Raw genomic sequence first — 16,663 nt, 5'->3', positions numbered from 1 at the left:
TTACAGTAGCCTCAAGACTTCTCAACCATACAGCACAGAAGATAAAACCCATAGGTTAATGGTGAAACAATTTTCTACAACCAGGGACATCCAGAGATTCATAGAGTTATATAGAGAAGAGAGGAGGGAGGAGGGAGACAGAGGTACCAGGAGGAGAAAAGTTAGAATCAAAAGGGGGAAGGAACAATCAAGTCAGTAATCAAATCCCTAAGTGCTCTCCATAGGCCATAACACCCAGAGAGTTTCACAGAGTTATGTAGAGAAGAGAAGAGGGAGGAAGGAGATAGAGGTGACCTGGAGGAGAAAGGGGAGAATAAAAGGGGAGTAAGCAATCAAGCCAGTAATCAAATCTCTAAGTGAAAATGGATACTGAAAATGGATACTTCAATCAGGTACAAAACTGATTAAAAAATATGGGGAAGCAAAGATTAAGAACCTAGACTAGAGGTTAGACTCTTAAAAATACAATATAAAAATACAAAATAAAATCGATCACAAAAATTAAAAAATATATATATATATGGAATTTGTTTTTTAAAATAGGGGTTTTTTTAAAGGTAATAGTAGGTTATAAAATGAAAGTTAAAGGCATAATAAAGAACTAATGTTTTAAAAACGTTAAGAAGTGATAATAATAAAAATATATCTAGGAAATTCTGTGGAGCATTTGAGACAGTGTTGGGTCAATTCAGTGTCAGATAGCCCCTTGTTCTAGCTTATACTTGTTCTCAAGGTCTCCAGTTGCTCCTTACATGCACAGTCTCAGCATTAACTGCAGGGTCTTAGTCTGTTGCACCTATTACTTCCAGAGCAGTTCCCCCTTGTTTGTTTATTTTGGCTTTTTCTGTTTGCAAGTCTCTTCAGTATCTAATTTCCACCTTGACACAAGGGGTGAATGTGGCCACTTATCTAGACTCAGCTGTTCAGTTGTGCAGAGAAAGCAATGGCAATCCACTCCAGTACTCTTGCCTGGAAAATCCCATGGACGGAGGAGCCTGGAAGGCTGCAGTCCATGGGTCACTAAGAGTCGGGCATGACTGAGCGACTTCACTTTCACTTTTCACTTTCATGCATTGGGGAAGTAAATGGCAACCCACTCCAGTGTTCTTGCCTAAAGAATCCCAGGGACGTGGGAGCCTGGTGGGTTGCCATCTATGGGGTCGTACAGAGTCGGACATGACTGAAGCTACTTAGCAGCAGCAGTTCAGTTGTGCTGTGGGGAAGAAGGGACATTGCACACAAATACCACTGTCATGTGTGAGGAGTGCTTACAGTGGATGGACCACACTGGTTTTGACACAGCCCAAGCTGGTGTGTACTTCCAAGGTCCACACTGCTCAGGCTTCAGGTTGCTCTGCAGTGGCACTGTCCCAAGTGTGCCCTGCATTTTGTGCCCTTCCCTGGTCTAAGCTGCTCAGGTGCTTTGGTACTCTGCAAGGGCACAGACCCCAATGGGCTGTTCATTTTTTGCCCTTCCCAGGTCCAAGCAACTCAGGTGACCAGGTACTTGGCAAGTGCACTGACTCAGATGGGCTATGTGTGTTATGCACTTACCCAGTCCCAGCCACTTGGTTTCCCTGCTGTGCCCAGAGGGCAGTCTCAGGTGTGTTGTGTGTCTCCTCTGGGAAGCTGATCTCAGGCTGTGACACTCCTGGCAGATGTGAAGCATCCAGGATCCCAGGAAGATGTGGTTAGAAACTGGCATCCTGCTCATAGTTGGGAGGAAGATGCAGTATCTGGGGCCAAGATGGCAGCAGCCCCTTGCCTTCCGACTCTGGCTGTCATACATCTCCCTCTCTGCCTCTGGAGAGGGAGGACCGTATATGGCATCTGGGTTGCTCTCTTTTGGTATTCGTTCAATACTTTGTTCTGTGAGAGCACCAGGGGTCACTGTGAGGAGTTAGGGCCTTTTGTCTCTAGTGATCCAACAGCTTGTGTTACTATCTCACATTAGCTCCCTCAGATTGTCCTCAGGGCATTTAGGCCCAGTCCTTACCCTAAGGACCAACTATGCAGCCTGTGCCTCCCTACCCAGCCCTCACTCGCTGCTGTACCACCTCTCTGCTAGTACTTGCAGTTTGGCATGTATTCTGTGGGTTTTTTTTTCCTCCAATTTATTTTGCCCTCTGAGATTCCAAAGCTTCCCACAGACATGCCTGTGAGATGGTTTCCTACTGTGTGGAAATGTCTCCTCCTTCATGACACCCTCTCCAGGACAGTCTCCATCCCTAAATCTTTTGTCTCTGTTTCCATCTTTTATATTTTATCTTACCTCCTTTCAAAGAGATTAGGCTGCCTTTCTGGGTACCTGGTGTCCTCTGCCAGCATTCAAAAATTTTTTTGTGAAAGTTCACAACATTCAAATTATCTTTTGATGAATTTTTTGTGGAGAAATTGGTCTCCCCATTCTATTCTTCCACCATCTCTGGATGGCTCCCAAATTCTATTTTTATTTGCTAAAAAAACTAATTGTAAAAGCTCTTAAATATTTAAAAAAAATTGGTTAGTTGAGCATTGTTTTCCCATTTCTAAAATATCTGTACTTTCACTCCCAGTATTTCTTTTTGGTGTTTTACATCACTATTTACATTTTCTCTGTTAAAAACAGGCTATTGAGAAGGGAAATACAGAAGTTGCATGAATACACACCGAAAATGCAATCTGTCAGAAGAAGCAAGCAATTAAGTTCTTGAGAATGAGTGCTAGGGTTGATGATGTGGCAGCTCGAGTTGAAACTGCAGTAACAATGGGCAAAGTAAACCTTAGTAATTTGATTTAAGTTGTTGAAGATATTAAGAATTGTCAGAAGTCTAAAGTTACCTTGTTGCAAGGTGCTACAAGGGTACTTACTGGTAAAGTCCTTCATGGGAAGGAGAGATATAGTCAAAATGCTTAGTGAGGAAAATGATTTTTGTAGTGGCTTTTCAACTAAGGTCTAATTAGTTGTCTTGAAATGAATGAAGATAAAAGATAGTCAGTGCCTAGACCAGAAATACATACTGCACTTTTACTGTTAATAAAGTGGTAGATAATTTTGTAAGATGATCTACAAGTAAAATAAGAAACTATAAAAATTTTGAGATTGTTTATATTACAGGATTCTAAGTCATTTTTAAATACTCTCTATAGGTAACCAAGTCCATGGCAGGTGTATTTAAGACTATGGATGCTAAACTGAGAAGTATGAACCTTGAAAAGGTAAAAGTAAATAAATAAATAAATAAATTGATATTCCGATTGTATTTTTTCAGAGTAAGTTTTTCCTTATGACCATATGAATTTTTGCCAGATTTCTGCCCTGAAGAGGATCAATTTGATACTGCAGTTTGAAGCACTGAATGTTCAAACACAACAAATGGAAGACACTATGAGCAGTACTACAACCTTAACAACTCCACAAGTAAGAATACTTTCTCTACTTAGACTAACTTTTTAAAAAATTTATTTATTTTAATTGGAGGCTAATTACTTTACAATAATGTATTAGTTTTGCCATACATCAACATGAATCCACCACAGGTGCACATGTCTTTCCCATCCTGAACCCCCCTCCCACCTCACTCCCCATACCATCCCTCTGGGTCATGTTATCCAATTTCAAAATACAATGGCTTTGTGAAGCTAACTCTTCTCTAGAATGTGAAGTAAACTTGCTATATCCCCAAAATGCAAGTAGGAAGTTATGCTCTGACTTTGGATTCCTGGGAACATATTAGAAGACATTTCCTATCTTATTTTGAAGTTCTGAGAATTATTACAGGTCACAAGTCTAGGAAGTCTGGAACTTGGTTCTCCCTTGGTGCCAGTGGTCCTTACTGAGCACTAGAGGCTCACAGAGACCAGTGGGTATTAGGTATTATCCTAACCCCAGTTAATTCATCTCATTGCATGAATTTTGCTTCCTCCCTACTCTGTAAGTATGTTATTTATAGACAAATAATTAATAAACAATAAATTAAAATATCAATTATTTTTCAGAAAAGTAAGGTGATGTTTTTGAATCTGCAATTTAGAGAGAGATGTGCTACAGATAAAATTAAATTTGAAACTAGTTTGGATGTCACATGAGCCAGAAATAAAAATTTTGTTAACTTGAATACTAAGATACAAAATGTATTTCATTATCACTCTTTTTGTTCCTAGAACCAATCACATGGTTAATCCAATTTACAAAAATGTGTCATCACCTCTTCAGATGATAATATGCAAAGCATATAATTTACAAAATAGGTTAAGAGAAAATTCAATAACCATCCATCAAAATTTGCTGCAGGTGATGACTTTCACTGAGAGGTAACTAATAAGAAAACAGGCTTATACTTAAGTTTTACATTTAAGAATAAAGAAGGTATTCATGTGTATGTCTTATAGAGAGGATATATGTAGCTATTTTTTTAACTTATTTATTTTAATTGGAGGCTAATTACTTTACAATACTGTAGTGTTTTTGCCATACATTGACATGAACCAGGCATGGTGTATATGTCTTCCCCATCCTGAACTCCCCTCCCACCTCCCTCCCCATCCTATCCCTCTGGGTCATCCCAGTGCACCAGCCCCGAGCAACCTGTCTCATGCATCAAACCTGGACTGGCAATCTGTTTCACATATGATAATATACATGTTTCAATGCCATTCTCCCAAATCATCCCACCCTCGCCTTCTCCAAAAGAGTTCAAAAGACTGGTCTATAATCTGTGTCTCTTTTGCTGTCTCACATACAGGGTTATTGTTACCATCTTTCTAAATTCCATGTTTATGCATTAGTATACTCTATTGGTGTTTTTCTTTCTGGCTTACTTCACGCTGTATAATAGGCTCCAGTTTCATCCACCTCATTAGAACTGATTCAAATGTATTCTTTTTAATGGCTGAGTAATATTCCATTTTGTGTATGCACCATAGCTTTTGTATCCATTCACCTGCTGATGGACATCTAGGTTGCTTCCGTGTCCTGTCTATTATAAACTGTGCTGTGATGAACATTGGGGTACATATGTCTCTTTCAATTCTGGTTTCCTTGATGTGTATGCCCAGCAGTGGGATTGTTGGGTCATATGGAAGTTCTATTTCCAGTTTTTTTAAGATATCTCCACACTATTCTCCATAGTGGCTGTACTAGTTTGAATTCCTACCAACAGTGTAAGAGGGTTCCCTTTTCTCCACATCCTCTCCAGCATTTATTGTTTGTAGACTTTTGGATAGCAGCCATTCTGACTGGCATGAAATAGTACCTCATAGTGGTTTTGATTTGCATTTCTCTGATAATGAGTGATGTTGAGCATCTTTTAATGTGTTTGTTAGCCATCTTTATGTTTTCTTTGGAGAAATGTCTCTTTAGTTATTTGGCCCATTTTTGACTGGGTTGTTTATTTTTCTGGAGTTGAGCTGTAGGAGTTGCTTGTATATTTTTGAGATTAATTCTTTGTCAGTTGCTTCGTTTGCTATTATTTTCTCCCATTCTGAAGGCTCCCTTTTCACCCTGCTTATAGTGTCCTTCGTTGTGCAAAAGCTTTTAAGTTTAATTAGGTCCCATTTGCTTATTTTTGCTTTTATTTCCATTACTCTGGGAAGTAGGTCAGAGATGATCCTGCTGTGATTTACGTCGGACAGTGTTTTGCCTATGTTTTTCTCTAGAAGTTTTATAGTTTCTGGTCTTACATTTAGATCTTTAATCCATTCTGAGTTTATTTTTGTGTATGGTGTTAGAAAGTGTTGTAGTTTCATTCTTTTACCGGTGGTTGACAAGTTTTCCCAGCACCACTTGTTAAAGAAATTGTCTTTTCTCCATTGTATATTCTTGCCTTCTTTGTCAAATATAAGGTGTCCATAGGTGTGTGGATTTGTCTCTGGGCTTTCCATTTTGTTCCATTGATCTATATTTCTGTCTTTGTGCCAGTACCATACTGTCTTCATGACTATAGCTTTGTAGTATACCCTGAAGTCAGGCAGATTGATTCCTCCAGTTCAATTCTTCTTTCTCAAGACTGCTTTGGCTATTAGAGGATTTTTGTATTTACATACAAATTGTGAAATTATTTGTTCTAGTTCTGTGAAAAATACCATTGGTAGCTTGATAGGGATTGCATTGAAATCTATAGATTGCTTTGGGAGGTATTCTCATTTTCACTTTATTGATTATTGCGATCCATGAACACGGTATATTTCTCCATCTATTTGTCTCCTCTTTGATTTATTTCATCAGTGTTTTATACTTTTCTATGGCATCACTATGAACAAAGCTAGTGGAGGTGATGGAATTCCAGTTGAGCTATTCCAAATCCTGAAAGATGATGCTGTGAAAGTGCTGCACTCAATATGCCAGCAAATTTGGAAAACTCAGCAGTGGCCACAGGACTGGAAAAGGTCAGTTTTCATTCCAATCCCAAAGAAAGGCAATGCCAAAGAATGCTCAACCTACTGCACAATTGCCGTCATCTCACATGCTAGTAAAGTAATGCTCAAAATTCTCCAAGCCAGGCTTCAGCAATATGTGAACTGTGAACTTCCTGATGTTCAAGCTGGTTTTAGAAAAGGCAGAGGAACCAGAGATCAAATTGTCAACATCCGCTGGATCATAGAAAAAGCAAGAGAGTTCCAGAAAAATATCTATTTCTGTTTTATTGACTATGCCAAAGCCTTTGACTGTGTGGATCACAATAAACTGTGGAAAATTCTTCAAGAGATGGGGATACCAGACCACCTGATCTGCCTCTTGAGAAATTTGTATGCAGGTCATGAAGCAACAGATAGAACTGGACATGGAACATCAGACTGGTTCCAAATAGGAAAAGGAGTTTGTCAAGGCTGTATATTGTCACCTTGTTTATTTAACTTATATGCAGAGTACATCATGAGAAACGCTGGACTGGAAGAAACACATCTGGAATCAAGATTGCCAGGAGAAATATCAATAACCTGAGATATACAGATGACACCACCCTTATGGTAGAAAGTGAAGAGGAACTAAAAAGCCTCTTGATGAAAGTGAAAGTGGAGAGTGAAAAATTTGGCTTAAAGCTCAACATTCAGAAAACGAAGATCATGGCATCCGGTCCCACCACTTCATGGGAAATAGATGGGGAAACAGTGGAAACAGTGTCAGACTTTATTTTTCTGGGCTCCAAAATCACTGCAGAATGTGACTGCAGCCATGAAATTAAAAGACGCTTACTCCTTGGAGGGAAAGTTATGATCAACCTAGACAGCATATTCAAAAGCAGAGACATTACTTTGCCAACAAAGGTTCGTCTAGCCAAGGCTATGGTTTTTCCTGTGGTCATGTATGTATGTGAGCGTTGGACTGTGAAGAAGGCTGAGCACCGAAGAATTAATGCTTTTGAACTGTGGTGTTGGAGCAGACTCTTGAGAGTCCTTTGGACTGCAAGGAAATCCAACCAGTCCATTCTGATGGAGATCAGCCCTGGGATTTCTTTGGAAGGAATGATGCTAAAGCTGAAACTCCAGTACTTTGGCCACCTCATGAGAAGAGTTGACTCATTGGAAAAGACTCTGATGCTGGGAGGGATTGGGGGCAGGAGGAGAAGGGGACAACAGAGGATGACATGGCTGGATGGCATCACTGACTCGATGGACGTGAGTCTGAGTGAACTCCGGTAGTTGGTGATGGACAGGGAGGCCTGGTGTGCTGCGATTCATGGCGTCACAAATAGTCAGACACGACTGAGCGACTGATCTGATCTGATCTGATATACAGGTATTTTGTTTCTTTTGATAGATATATTCCTAAGTATTTTATTCTTTTCATTGCAATGCTGAATGGAATTGTTTCCTTAATTTCTCTTTCCGTTTTCTCATTGTTAGTGTGTAGGAATGCAAGCGATTTCTTTTTGTTGATTTTATATCCTGCAAATTTACTGTATTTACTGATTAGCTGTAGTAATTTTCAGGTGGAGTCTTTAGGGTTTTCTGTGTAGAGCATCATGTCATCTGCAATCAGTGATTGTTTTACTTCTTCTTTTCCAATCTGGATTCCTTTTATTTCTTTTTCTGCTCTGATTGCTGTGGCCAAAACTTCCAAACTATGTTGAATAGTAATGGTGAGAGTGGGCATCCTTGTCTTGTTCCTGACTTTAGGGGTAATGCTTTCAATTTTTCACCATTGAAGATAGCGTTTGCTGTGGGTTTGTCACATATGGCTTTTATTATGTTGAGGTCCTCTATGGGGTCGCACAGAATCGGACACAACTGAAGCGACTTAGCAGCAGCAGCAGCAGCAGCAGCATGTTCCTTCTATGCCTGTTTTCTGGAGTGTTTTTTATCATAAATGGATGTTGAATTTTGTCAAAGGCTTTCTCTGTATCTATTGAGATAATCATATGGTTTTTATCTTTCAATTTGTTAATGTAGTGTATTGCATTGATTGATTTATGGATAATGAAGAATCCTTGCATCCCTGGGATAAAGCCCACTTTGTCATGATATATGATCTTTTTAATATGTTGTTGGATTCTGTTTACTAGAATTTTGTTAAGGATTTTTGCATCTATGTTCATCAGTGATATTAGCCTGTAGTTTTCTTTTTTGTGTGGCATCTTTGTCTTGTTTTGGTATTAGGATTATGGTGTCCTCAGAGAATGAGTTTGGAAGTTTACCTCCCTCTGCAATTTTCTGGAAGAGTTTGAGTAGGATAGGTGTTAGCTCTTCTCTAAATTTTTGGTACAGTTCAGGTGTGAAGCCGTCTGGTCCTGGGCTTTTGTTTTGGGTTGTTGCGTTTTCAATTTCATTCATTTCTATGCATATTTTTATTTCTTTTTTTTAATTTTTTTCTGTGATTTCTTGGTTATTCAGCAGCGTGTTGCTCAGCTTCCATATGTTGGAATTTTTTAAATAGTTTTTCTCCTATAATTGACATCTACTCTTACTGCATTGTGGTCAGAAAAGATGCTTGGAATTATTTCAATTTTTCTGAATTTACCAAGCATAGGTTTATGGCCCAGGATGTGATCTACCCTGGAGAAGGTTCCATGTGCACTTGAGAAAAAGGTGAAATTCATCGTTTTGGGGTGAAATATCTTATAGATATTAGTTAGGTCTAATTGGTCCATTGTATAATTTAAAGTCTGTGTTTCCTTGTTAATTTTCTGTTTAGTTGATCTATCCATAGGTGCAAATGGGGTATTAAAGTCTCCCAGTATTATTGTGTTATTGTTAATGTCCCCTTTCATACTTGTTATCATTTGTCTTACATATTGTGTTGCTCCTATGTTGGGTGGATATCTATGTATAATTGTTAAATCTTCTTCTTGGATTGATCCTTTGATCATTATGTAGTGTCCCTATTTGTCTCTTTTCACAGCCTTTATTTTAAAGTCTATTTTATCTGATATGATTATTGCTACTCCTGCTTTCTTTTGGTCTCTATTTGCATGGAATATTTTTTCCAGCTCTTCACGTTCAGTCTGTATGTGTCCCTTGTTTTGAGATGGGTCTCTTGTAGACAACATATATAGGGGTATTGTTTTTGTATCCATTCAGCCAGTCTTTGTCTTTTGTTTGGGGCATTCAACCCATTTACATTTAAGGTAATTATTGATAAGTACGATCCCATTGCCATTTACTTTGTTGTTTTGGGTTCAAGTTTATACACCCTTTCTGTTTTTCCTGTCTAGAGAAGATCCTTTAGCATTTGCTAAAAGCTTGTTTTGTGATGCTGAATTCTCTCAGTTTTTGCTTGTGTATAATGTAGCTATTACTTTTATACATCTTCTACTTTTATACATCTTCCATAGCCTTGCTCCCTAAAGTATTGTGAAAAACTCAGGAATATCTGTATCATCCGGGAGCTCATTAAGACTGCAGACATTCAGACACTAGCCACAGATATATTGAATCTGAATCATTTTAATAAGGTTTACAGGTGATATTTAGGCACTGATTTTGAGAAGTACTGTCTCAGAGTTTCTGATTCTTATTCAGGCATGTGAGGTGATTTCCAGGTGATTTTATGGTCAAGTTTAGGAAAACACATAGGGACTGGAAAATTGACTCAAAGTCAGGACACTTGGATGTCTAATCTCCACTCTGGCAAAATTAAATTTGGGACCTTAAGATACTCACTACCTTGGGTCTCAGTATCTTACAGCTGTGAATATAAGGTTGGATTTGATGATATCTGAATGTCTTTTGGCTCTGAAAAGTCTTGAGATTCATTCGTGTATCATCAGCAATTCCCCGTTTCAGGAATTGTGCTAGGTGCTGCTGATATTCAGGTATATGCACAACATTCTTGATAAAGAGTCAACCAAATCTTATAACAGAAATGGAGAGGGATCTGTTGAACATGCTTAGATGCCCAAATCCTCATGCCCTGCTAATGAGTAATTAGAATTTAAATTGGCGTATTCACTTTGGAAAAGCAACGTGGTAATATCTAAAATCCACTCTTAATGTAGTAACCAGAGAAGTCCTATTAAAACAAGTCAGGTAAAATCATTCTTCTGCTAAGAATCCTTAAATGGCTCCAGATCTCACTCAAAATAAAATCTAAATTATTTATAGTGGCCTCTAGGGTCTTCCTCATTTGTCTTCTCTGACCTTATCTCCGGTTATTGTCCATCACTCTACTAGGATATTGGTCTCCTTTTTATTTCTCAAACATACAGCCTACATTTCTTCCTCAAAGACATTACACTTGCAGGTTCCTCTCCCTGAATCTCTTCCTTCTACCTTGCATGCATCCTCATTTTACATTCCCCCATCTCCTTCATTTCTTTGTTCAAATGGCATTTTCTCAGTGAGGTCTTTTATGACCATGCTACTTAGAAGTATATCAGTAACACACTTACCATGTGCTATACTCCTTATCTTCCATCCCTGTTTTATTTTTCTCCATTGTAAAATCATCTTCATAATTAAAAAAATTATATACTCCCCTTGAACATTATTATCTGCACATAATAGAATTTAAGCTTAATGATATACCCATCTGAATGCAGAGTTCCAAAGAATAGCAAGGAGAGATAAGAAAGCCTTGGTAAGTGAACAAAACAAAGAAGTAGATGAAAACAATAGAATGGGAGAGATCTCTTCAAGAAAATTGGAGATACCAAGGGAATATTTCATGCAAAGATGGACACAATAAAGACAGAAACTGTTTAGACCCAAGAGAAGCAGAAGATATTAAGAAGAGATGACAAGAATACACAGAAGAACTGTACAAAAAAGGTCTTAATGACCTGAATAAACATGATGGTGTGATCACTCACCTACAGACAAACATCCTGGAGTATGAAGTCAAGTGGGTCTTAGGAAGCATTACTATGAATGAAGCTAGTGGAGGTGAGGGGATTCTAGCTGAGCTACTTCAAATCCTAAAAGATGATGCTGTTACAAAGTTGTGCTCAATACACCAGCAAATTTGTAAAGCTCAGCAGTAGCCACAGGACTGGAAAAGGTCAGTTTTCATTCCAATTCAAAAATGGGCAATGACAATGAGTGCTCAAACCACTGAACAACTGTGATCATTTCACCTGCTAGCAAGGTAATGCTCAAAATCCTTCAAGCTGAACTTCAATAGTACATGAACTGAGAACTTCCAGATGTACAAGCTGAATTTAGCAAAGACAGAGGAACCAGAGATCAAATTGCCAACATCCATTGGATCACAGAAAAAGCTAGAAAAGTCAACAAATGTACCTACTTCTGCTTCATTAACTGTGCTTAAGCATTTTACTGTGTGGATCACAACAAACTGTGGAAAATTCTTAAAGATATTGGAATACCTGAGAAACCTGTATGCAGGTCAAGAAGCAACAGTTAGAACTGGACATGGAAAAAAACGGACTGTTTCAAACTTGGGAAAGGAGTGCATCAAGGCTATATATTGTCACCCTGCTTTTTAAGCCTATGTTGTTTTGGTTTTTTTAAAATTTTATTTTATTTTTAAATTTTACATAATTGTTAGCCTATGTTTAGCCATAATGCAAAAGGCCAGGCTGGATGAAGCACAAAATTAAATCAAGATGGCTAGGAAGAATATCAATAACATCAGATATGCAGATGATACCATCCAAATGGCATAAAGTGAAGAGAAATCAAACAGCCTGTTGAAGTTGAAAGAGGAGAGTGAAAAAGCTGGCTTAAAACTCAACATTCAAAAAAACCAAGATCACGGCATCTGGTCCCATTGCTTCATGGCAAATAGATGGGGAAAAAATGGAAAGTGATAGGTTTTGTTTTCTTGGGCTCCAAAATCACTAGGGACAATGACTGCAGCCATGACATTAAAAGATGCTTGCTCCTTTGGAGAAAAGCTATGACAAACCTAGACAACATATTAAACACAGAGACATCACTTTGACAACAAATGTCCATCTATACAAAGCTATGGTTTCTCCATGTATGGATGTGAGAGTTGACCCATAAAAGAGGCTGAGCACTGAAGAATTGATGCTTTTGAACTGTGGTGCTTGAGAAGACTCTTGAGGATCCCTTGGACAGCAAGGACATCAGACAAATCAATCCTAAAGGACATCAGCCCTGAATATTCATTGGAAGGAATGATGCTGAAGCTCCAATACTTTGGCCACCTGATGCAAGCAGCTGACTCATTGGAAAAGACCCTGATGCTGGGAAAGATTGAGGGCAGGAGGAGATGGGGGACACTGAGGATGAGATGCTTGGATGCCATCACCAGCTCAATGGACAGGAGTTTAAGCAAACTATGGGAGAAGGTGAAGGATAGGGAAGGATGACATTCTTCAGTCCATGGGGTTGAAAGAATTTGGACACAACTGAGCAACTTAACAACAATGACAAGCTCTATGAAAACAGAAGTTTGTTTGTTTTTAATAATTTTATTTATTGTTCTGTCCCTAGCATTTAAAATGGTATCTGACATAAAGTCGATGTTCAGTTAATATTTTTGAGGTGATCAGAGTATATGAAAATGCATATAACTTATGAGCTAGCTAATACCTCTACTTTTAAATTTACACCAAAAAAAAAAAAATCCCTGCATGTATGTACAAATATTACTGTTAGTCACTCAGTCATGTCTGACTCTTTGTGACCCCTTGTACTGTAGCCTGCCAGTCTCCTCTGTCCATGGAATTCTCCAGGCAAGAATACTGGAGTGGGTTGCCATTCCCTTCTCCAGGGGATGTTCCTGATACTGGGATTGAGCCTGGGTCTCCTGCACTGCAGGCAGATTCTTTACTGTCTGAGCCACCCATCAAATCATATGTACAAATAGACTCTTCCCGACTCAGTGACTGAACTGAGGTCTCATGTCTCCTGCACTGGCAGGCAGGTTCTTCACCACTGAGCAACCTGGGAAGCCCTTATACAACGTATACTATATACTGTTCTGCAACTGGCTTTTTTCATTCAACCTTATAAGATCTAGTTGTATTGCGATCTACAATTCTAGTTCTTCAAATTTCACTACTGTATAATAGTGCAGTATTGAAATGCTCTAGATTTTATTCATTTTGATTCTAGACATTTTCCCCTAATTCCTCCTGATTATAAATAGTAGTACATTTTATTTTAATAAAAAAATTAAAAAAATAACAGTAGTACAATGAACATTTTTATGTAGAAGTATTGAACATTTTTTGTGGATATACAAATATACTTCTACATAAAAATGTTCATTGTATCAGTTTATAATCAGGAGAGATTAGGGGAAAATGTGTAAATGTCCAGAATCAAAATGAATAAAATCTAGAGTATTTCTATACTGCACAATTATACAGGATTGAAAGTTAATTAACTAGATTTGTAGATCTCGATACAATTAGATCTTATAAGGTTGAATGAAAAAAGCAAGTTGCAGAATAGTATACATTGTATAAGGGCTTCCCAGGTGGCTCAGTGGTAAAAAACCTGCCTGCCAGTGCAGGAGACATAAACGACTTCGGTTAAATACCTGGGTCAGGAAGAATCCCTAGAGGAGGGCATGGAAACCCACTCCAGTATGCTTTCCTGGAAAATCCCATGGGCAGAGGACCTGGTGGACTACAATCTATGGGGTCACAAAAAGTTGGATGTGACTGAGTGATTTAGCATGCACACATACATAGTATGATACCATTTAAGTAAATTTTAAAACTACAAATAATGCTATTTTAGAAGAGAGTTCCAGAAAAACATCTATTTCTGCTTTATTGACTATACCAAAACCTTTGATTGTGTGGATCACAATAAACTGCAGAAAATTCTGAAAGAGATGGGAGTACCAGACCACCTGACCTGCTTCTTGAGAAACCTGTATGCAGGTCAGGAAGCAACAGTTAAAACTGGACATGGAACAACAGACTGGTTCCAAATAGGAAAAGGAGTACGTCAAGGCTTTATATTGTCAGCCTGTTTATTTAACTTATATGCAGAGTACATCATGAGAAACGCTGGACTGGAAGAAACACATCTGGAATCAAGATTGCCGGGAGAAATATCAATAACCTCAGATATGCAGATGACACCACCCTTATGGCAGAAAGTGAAGAGGAACTAAAAAGCCTCTTGATGAAAGTGAAAGTGAAGAGTGAAAAAATTGGCTTAAAGCTCAACATTCAGAAAACGAAGATCATGGCATCCAGTCCCATCACTTCATGGGATATAGATGGGGAAACAGTGGAAACAGTGTCAGACTTTATTTCTTTGGGCTCCAAAATCAGTGCAGAATGTGACTGCAGCCATGAAATTAAAAGACGCTTACTCCTTGGAAGGAAAGTTATGACCAACCTAGATAGCATATTCAAAAGCAGAGACATTACTTTACCAACAAAGGTCCGTCTAGTCAAGGCTATGGTTTTTCCAGTGATCATGTATGGATGTGAGAGTTGGACTGTGAAGAAGGCTGAGTGCCGAAGAATTGATGCTTTTGAACTGTGGTGTTGGAGAAGACTCTTGAGAGTCCCTTGGACTGCAAGGAGATCCAACCAGTCCATTCTGAAAGAGATCAGCCCTGGGATTTCTTTGGAAGGAATGATGCTAAAGCTGAAAGTCCAGTACTTTGGCCACCTCATGCGAAGAGTTGACTCATTGGAAAAGACTCTGATGCTGGCAGGGATTGGGGGCAGGAGGATAAGGGGACGACAGAAGATGAGATGGCTGGATGGCATCACTGACTCTATGGACGTGAGTCTGAGTGAACTCCAGGAGTTGGTGATGGACAGGGAGGCCTGGCGTGCTGCGATTCACAGGGTCACAAAGAGTCGGACACAACTGAGCAACTGAACTGAACTGAAACACAATGCCATCTAAATTTACATTAATATTTGATATATTATTTTCTGAATTCTGTATATTTTGAAGATAAATGGAAGACAAGGGAGATTAAATCCCAATGGCTTTATTAGAGATTTGCTTAAAATAATGTATCTTGTTAGTGGTAGCTTCTACTGCTGCTGCTAAGTCGCTTCAGTTGTGTCTAACTCTGTGTGACCCCAGAGACAGCAGCCCACCAGGCTCCCTTGTCCCTGGGATTCTCCAAGCAAGAACACTGGAGTGGGTTGCCATTTCCTTCTCCATAGTGGTAGAGCTATAACTATATCTTAGCATTCCCATCTGTATGCTCAAAATATTTTAACTGAGTTAAAAATTTTTTTTAATTAATTGTACTCTATTCCTTGAGATCTCCCTTACTGTTGTAACTATCTAGGTATTTATATTTTATTCATCTTTAGATATTTTTAAAAGAGTAATCTTTAATATCAAATTTGCATCAACTAGCAGAAAGGACAGTTATAATTAACTTATAATTTAAATGTATTGCATTTTAAATACAAGCAAAGTGAGTAATAACAGAGCTTTATAAATTGGTTCATTCTGAATATATATATTATATTCAAATTTTATATGAATATAACTGCAAATATTTTTCACATAACCTCATAGTTTAAGGCTATGTAATTTCACATTATTCAGAAATAAATCATTTTATAATTCAGCTCCCCATGGTGGAAAAAATTTTTTAATTTCTTTTAAAAATTGTTGATCAGTTTTCCTTTTTTAAAGCTAGATCAGAAAAAAAAAAAAAAAACTATTCAAAACCCAAATAAAATTTAAATATAAATTCTCATTAAAAAAAAAATTCTGGAATCAAGTGGATATGCTGCTTCAAGAAATGACAGATGAAGCTGGGTAAGAATTCATTCAGACCTTTTGGATAATCTTGATTTAATATCGATAAGTCCTACAATTATGTAATGCAAATGAAAATATTTGTCTTTACCACCACAATTAGGGTTTTGATCCTAGAATTTAATGCTTCAAGCACCTTTAGAACATCCAGCTCTGTCATGCTCATACAAATGTGAATATGTTCAAATCATTCTAGTATTTTCTTAAAAACCTTTGTAGATAGATTCAGCTAGTTTGTGATAAGAAAGAAAGGAAATGGAAATCAAAACCACAATCAGGTACCATTTCACGCCAGTCAGAATGGCTGCTATCTAAAAGTCTACAAGCAATAAATCCTGGAGAGGGTGTGGAGAAAAGGGAACACTCTTACACTGTTGGTGGGAATACAAACTAGTACAGCCACTATGGAGAACAGTGTGGAGATTCCTTAAAAAAAACTGTAAATAAAACTGCCATATGACCCAGCAATCCCACTGCTGGGCATACACACCAAGTAAACCAGAATTGAAAGAGACACGTGTACTCCAGTGTTCATTGTAGCACTGTTTATAAT

At 38.2% G+C, this 16,663-nt stretch overlaps 1 pseudogene; it reads left to right on the top strand.

Annotated features, from left to right (window-relative positions):
• Positions 1–362: 362 nt before the first annotated feature.
• The window catches only part of LOC102406562, a 31,951-nt pseudogene continuing 15,650 nt past the window's right edge, over positions 363–16,663 (top strand).

Source organism: Bubalus bubalis, chromosome X (assembly GCF_019923935.1).
Source record: "Bubalus bubalis isolate 160015118507 breed Murrah chromosome X, NDDB_SH_1, whole genome shotgun sequence".
Taxonomy (NCBI): domain Eukaryota; kingdom Metazoa; phylum Chordata; class Mammalia; order Artiodactyla; family Bovidae; genus Bubalus; species Bubalus bubalis.
The sequence above is the reverse complement of the archived record's forward strand: the minus strand, read 5'-3'. Positions and strand labels throughout refer to the sequence as shown.